A 6,914-nucleotide genomic window follows, 5' to 3' on the forward strand; every position below is an offset into this window, starting at 1 on the left:
TGGGGCTGGCCGTCCACTCCGGCCTCCGGCGCGTCCTCTTTGCTGTCCTCGTCCTCCTTGTCCTCCCCTTCATCACTGGAGTCGATCACCTCGGACGAGTCCTTGCTGTCTTCAGGGTTTAGCCTGAACCACTCCCGCGGTGCCTCGGTGCCATCTTCAACCAGCTCCGGGATGAAGACGATGGTGTCGGTGTAGTCGGCGATCGCCGCCGCCCGCTTGACAAGCTTGCCCTCAACCGCCACCAGCTCCTCCAGCACCTCCTATCGGAACGTGGTCAGCTGGGCTAGATCTAACCTGGGGTACCACGCCCTGACAAATTCCAGAGCCCGGCGCGCTCCAGCCCGGGCTGAAGAGCCCTTCCAGGCCTCCAGGAGGCCGTCCGCCACCTCCAGCCAGTCGGCAGTCCGGCTGGGTGTACGCGGAGCCGGCACGCCCGGCCAGAGGGCGGAAATTGCCTGGGCTCCGACACGTTGAAGACGGCGCAACATCTGATGAGCCGGCCGAAGGCGGGCCTGGATGCTGAGAAGCTGCTCGTTAAGGTTCCGAGGGGCGTCGGCGGCAATCTGCACGCCCTCGTCTGCTTGGGCGAGAAGTAAAAAAGACAGGAATTAAGAACAGATGGTCGGTCCAAACAAAGGCCGGCAACTCAAAGAAAGGAAAAAGAGGAAACGTACCGTCAACCATGTCCTTGATATTGCCGAAGCCGACAGTCAGCCGCGCCTCCTTATCAGCCCAGATGGAGCGCTCGACCTCAAAGTCAGCAAGGAGGTCGATCTCCTTCGTCTTCTCCTCCCGCTAAGCCATCTGGAGACGCTCCGTCTGCTCTGCCAGTTGCGTGACCAGTCGGTCACGCTCCTCGACCAGCTTGCTACACTCCGCCTCCTTGGCGCGCAGCACGCTGTTGGCCTCGCCTAGCTGCTGCTGCAAGGTGGCGTTGGCCTCTACCAAGAGAGAAGAAGGAAAAAGATGGTAAAACATTTGACAAGGAAGGGATGCAGTTGCTGGGGAGATCCAGCCCGACTGCTCAGCAGTCGGCCCGGATCTTAGGGACTACAGCCCGCGGGTGCGCAATTGCGCCCCCACTGAAGAAAGAAGTATCTACGATCAAACAAAGAAGCACAGTTGCCGGCGAGATCCGGCCCGACTGCTCAGCAGTCGGCCCGAATCTCGGGGACTATAGCCCGCGGGTGCGCCAGCGCGCCCCCGCAGGAAAGAAAAGTCAAAACTTACTCCGGCTCTCCGACAAGTTGGCGGTCTGCCTCTCCAGCTCCCGGACTCCAGAGTTGAAGGTGGCCACGCGAAGGTTGTGGTAATCCTGTGACAAGAGATGACAGAAGGAGTTAGCACACGACGCCTACAAAGTTAAGATTCCAGACCGCCTGCTCAGCAGCCGGCCCAGGCACCAAGAAATAAGAAGACCAAAAACAAAGAAGTTAGAGGCATACCCGGATGGCTGCTTGCGAGTTCAGGAATGCCTCGTTGCACCGCTTGAGGGCGTTGGCTTCGGCCCGGAGCTTGGCCTGGACGTCAAGGGCTGCCTGGTTCAAGGCCCCCATTCCGCCTCCGTGCATCCAGCCGGAGGGTGCGGTGTTGGTTGCCTCGGTATTAGGAGCAAATGAGCTTGCGGCACCGGCCTCCAGCATTCGCGGTACCGAGGCCGCCGTTGCAAGACGACGGCGCACGGGCGTGCGGGCATCAGGAGTCAGGCCCGTCACCACCTCATTCCCGACTGGTGGCGCCGGCGGGGCGGCCGGCTGCTCGTCCCTCGCTTCAGTAGTCGGTGGTGGCGGAGGAACGATAACGTCCGGCATGGCGACATCGCCGCCTTCCCTCTCCATGACCGGGTGCTCGCCGCCGGCTTCCCCGGTCGACCCCACGAACTCCGGTGGAGGCGGCGCGGAGCTCAGGGGAACGACGAGCAGCAGCTCCTGACGACGCCTGGCTCTGTGAGCCGCTCCTTCTCCACGGCTGCACCTTCCGCCTCCGCCAGCTTCATCAACGCGGATGTTGCCGCCTTGTCAGCCTCCGCTTTCTCCAAGCGGGCGGCTTCCCGCTCTTCGCGCGCCTGTCGCGCGTTTCGCTCCTGCGCCTCCTAGAGGTCGGCGGCCGGATCAATTCGCCGGGTGGTGGTGGAAGTCTCCGCCGACCTGATAACGGAGGCGGCGGTCGACTTGTCGAGGGAGAGCGGGGCCCTGAGACAAAAAGCAAAGCAAAGAAATTTCAGGTTAGATCAATAAGAAAGAGCCCAAAGGAGTGTGCAGAAAGGGTAATTACGCCGACACCATGGGTGGCGCCTTTGGCAGCTTCTGGAACTTGGCCGCCCTTGCCGCGGCCTCCTTCCGCCTGGTCGCGACGGCCGGGTTCTTGGGCTTCTTCGGCACGCTGCCAAACAGGGCGGCACCCTACTTCCGCTTGCGCTTGCCGCCTCGAGCGGCCGGCCCGGCAGAGGGGCCCGCGCCTGTATTAGCGGCGCCCCGCGCAGGTCGCGGCTCGTCCTCTTCGTCGTTGGGCCAGGTCTCCACGCCGCCCCCGTCTTCGGAGCCGCCCGCTCCGTCGCCGCCGCCTACGGTGTCGTCCTCCAAGGCGGACGCCCCCAAGTTAGGGTCGTCCATGTCGCTCACCTCCCGGTCCGGCTAGTAGCTACCAGCCGGCCCCACGAGGGCGGCCGTCACCGAAGACATGTAGATCTACGTTCCAGAGGAGAACCACTCAAAACTAAGACCAAGACCAAGACAAGAATTAAGAAAGGAAAGCTCGGAGACTTACGGCAGGCGGTGGGTTGTCGCGGGAGTAGGGCCACTTCCTGAATCGCCAGGAGTCCTCCGACACCTTGAGGTCGGTGATCTCGCTCACCATCAGGGCCACCTCGGCAGGCGGCATCTTCTTCATGCACATCCGACTGGGGTCGCGATGCCCGCTCATCCGACAGATCAGATGAGGGCGGCCTTGGAGCAGTAGAACCCGACGCTCAACGAAGGCAAGCAGCAGGCCGGCTACAACAAGACCCTTCGCCTCCATCATCTTCGGGAGCCGGTTGATGGCAGCCGCCGTCTCAGCCGGCACGGGCTTCGGCTTGTAGTGCTAGTTGGCCCGAGGCCCGATGGGGGGGCCGGCCTCGTAAGGCGGCAGGTTGAGGAAGTCGACTGCCGGGTCGATGTTCTTGACGTAGAAGTAAGAATGCTGCCACAAATTCACCGACTGTGACAGCTTGATGGCAGGGAAGGCATTCTTCTTCGACCGCCGGCGCACGGCGATGAACGCGTCGCACTCAGCCGCCGTCTCCTTGGCGGAAGTGCCCAACATGGCGTAGAAGCATGCTCCCCACAGGTCGATGGTGGGGAGGACGCCGAGGTAGCCCTCGCACGCCGTGATGAAGGCGGACAATAGTGTCACGGTGTTGGGCATCAGATGGTGCGGCTGGAGGTGGAAGAAGTCCATGAAGGAGCAAAGGAACCTGCTCGCCGGGAGGCCGAAGCCACGGAGGAAGTGCGAGCGAAAGACAGCCCGCTCGTTCCCCTGCGACACCGGCGTAATCTCTTCCCGCGGCGGCACCCGCACCTTGACGAAGGCCGCATTGGGCATCCGGCGCGTGGCCCGGAGGAAGGTGAGCTGATCCTCGATCACCGTCGAGCCGTCCCAGTCTCCTCCCTTCTCCCGGGCCATGGCGTCCGAGCAGAGCTGCGTGGGGAGGAGGAGCTCGCTGACGGCAAGACACGGCAGCGTTGCGGCGAATGTGAAGCTGCAGCGGAGAGAGGAGGAAGAAGAATGGGAAGAAGAGTGCGCGCGCTCCACCACTCCCCCGTATCCCCTACTTATAGCCCCCGGGCGGCGAAGCCGAGGGGCGGGACGTGGGAACGTGAGATTAATTGCGCCCATGACCCCACGACCCCCCGATCACTTCGCGGGGTTACTGCGCAGTAACTCCCGCGGGAATCGCAACCGCCCGCCTCGGGCGCAGCAGATCCACCTGCGCGCCGCGGCCTGGTAGTGGCGGGCCCGACCCCTTGTCACGTCCGGGAGCATGGGGTGGCAGGCTGGCCAGGCTGACGCGCGCCGCGTGGCGCACTCGTGGCGGGCGGCGGGCTTGGGGAAGCTTAGCAGGCACGCCACCTCTTTCCCGCCTTAGCGTTCCAAATCAGCAGACGATCCCGCCTTGTCAAAACAGTTCCAGCAGTCGGCGCTCCACAAGGTGGCCCGGGCGTTTCACCGGAGCACGGCGAAGAAGGAATCCGCCAAGGGTTTACGGCCTATCAGGCCATGACGCCTCACCAGCTTCGGGGACTACTGTCGGAGTAATGGGCCACGGGTAGGCTAACCCGGGTCCCTGAGCCTTTCAAGACTTTGCGCCGGCTTTGACCCACGAGACTCTAGAATGAAGCACCGCCTTCTGGTGGCCGGCTGGCCCGAATGGCCGGCTACCCGAAGGCGGCCTAGCACCAGTAGACGGCACCAAGACAGGCCGACTCCTAGCAGACAGCCTCCAGAGAGGCCGGCTTCTAGCAGCCGGCCACCAGGTGCCCTCAGAGTATGTGCCCCACATCAAGAAGAGAAGACAGGGTGAGGCTACAATCTAGCCCCGTACCCCCGGATCCCGGGCTTGGCATGGCTACAGTGCCCCGTACAGGCGGAGATCTCTGCACGACGCGACACTGTTGCCATTCCCCCTTTACGCCACTCCTAACCGGCGGAGTCCTGTTCCCATGACGGCCTGTCGGTACGGCCCACAAGCGACGGGCCCTACCAGGCAGAGAGAGCCCGGAAGACGGCGGGGGTCGGACCAGCCGGAGCTACGGGAGGCCGGCTTCCAGCAGGCGGCCACCCCTCCCCCAAGGCTAGTGTGCCACTAACCAGACGGGGCACGGTGTGGCTACAGTGATCTCCCACCAGGCGGCGGGACTGTAGCCATGCTTCCCTGACCAAGCCTGCGTCATTAGCATCACGGCTACAGTGACCAGCCACCAACCAGACCCGCCAGCGATGGGAGCGGCCTGTCGGCTCCGTACCAGACCAGTCGGAGGGCCCACCAGGCGGCGGGTCCCAGCTGTCGGCGGAGAAGCTGGCGACCAGAGATGCTGACAGCCTGGTCCAGCACCCGGCCAAGTTACCATTGTACCCCTGGGGGTAGGCCTATATAAGCCCCCCAGGGCACCCATGCAAAGGGTTCCGAACCTGATAGACCTAGACTCATATCTAGAGGAAGAAGAGAGGTAGCACTACCTCCTCCAACCTCTAGCTTACAGCTCAAGGAGCACCTTGTACTCACTAGTGCATTAGTGATCATGCGGAGACCCCGCAGAGCAGGAGTAGGGGTATTATCTCCAAGGAGAGCCCCCAACCTGGGTAAAGTGCGTCGGCGTTCGTGTCTACGCCTTATCCCGCTTTCAGGCACCAGCGACGTTATACTCGCTCCCACCATGATAAGTCATCCCTTGACATATGTCGCACCCAACCCCCGACAGCCGGTTTTTTCTAGACTTCCCTGATCCGGTTTTCTTGTTTCTCTTTGGTTTTTTCGTTTTTCTATTTATTTTTTCTTTTCTTTTCTTTTCCTTTTCTGCTTCCTTTTATTTTTCAACTTTATTTTAAAAAAAGTTTATTTTACAAAAATTGGTTGAAAACTTAAAAAACTTCGTGCTTTTAAAAAACATTTAATTTTTTAATAAATAGTCGTGTTTTAGAAAATTGTTCATATATTCATAAAATGACCGCATGTTTACAAAATTGTTCATATATTCAAAAAATGTTCAGGAATTTAAATAATGTTGCCTTTTTCGAAAATCGTTCGGAATGTTTTCACTCATTTTTCAGAACTTTTAAATAATGGCCGTGATTTCAAAAATTGTTCCTGTTTTCAAAATGTGTTCACAAATTTTTAAAAATGTTTTCATTTTCAAATTTTGGTTCATGTATTAAAAAATTGGTCATGATTTAATTTTTTTAGGGATTTCCAAAATTGTTTTCCATTTCAAAATTTGACCCATAAAATCAAATATATTCATGATTTAAAAAATTATGCCCGTTTTGAAATTTTTTTCAAAACTATAAGAAATGTTAATATTTACGAAAAAAAATGTTCAGAAATTTCAAAATGTGTTCGTCATGTCATAAAAAATTTCGGGTTTGTCAAAAATGTTTCGTAATTTCAGAAAACAACTCAAATTTTGGAATATTGTTCGGGATTCTTTCAAATAGTGTCTAGTCTGCTACCGCTATTAGTTTTTAATGTTGGTGATGTATTTTTTTCAGGAGTTTTCATCTGGCGTAATGCCTAGCACCGAGCGCGTAAGGCCTTGTACAATGGGAGGTGCTTAGAGAGATGCTTAGAAAAATAAACCGGGTTTTCCTGAAGCACCGGTGCCTATTTCTACAGGAGAAACGTTTAGTTAAGCGTCTATCCTGTACAAATAAGCATCGGTGCTTAAGAAAAATCTGATTTATTTCTCTAAGCACCTCTCCTAAGCACCTCCCATTGTACAAGGCCTAAGAGCAGGAAGTCGCAAGTTCGATTCCCAGCGAGAATAAAGTACGATCTACCATTTTTTTTACCATCGCATTTGCGGGGCACCGCAATGGGCCGGCCCAGTCGGTCGTACCCTGTGCGGTTGGTGACCTATTTGGACTTCCCATTGACTAGGAGGTCTGCATAGCAACTCATACCGTCCAATAAATATCTGAAACTTGCATACATTCTGGGCCGGTCCATTTTAACATATTTTCTTTTGCGGTCGTTGTTTCATGTCAGGTTTTCTTTTTCGCTTATTATTTTCTGTTTTTATCTGTTCAGTTTTCTTATTGATTTCCATTTTTGTGTGTTTATTTTCTTATATGTTTTCTTTCTTTTCTGTTTTCTTTGGTTTTTATTATATATTTTTCTTTTTTGTTAATAACAAATGAAATATTTATACATATTATTT

Source organism: Triticum aestivum, chromosome 5B, assembly GCF_018294505.1.
Source record: "Triticum aestivum cultivar Chinese Spring chromosome 5B, IWGSC CS RefSeq v2.1, whole genome shotgun sequence".
Lineage (NCBI taxonomy): Eukaryota > Viridiplantae > Streptophyta > Magnoliopsida > Poales > Poaceae > Triticum > Triticum aestivum.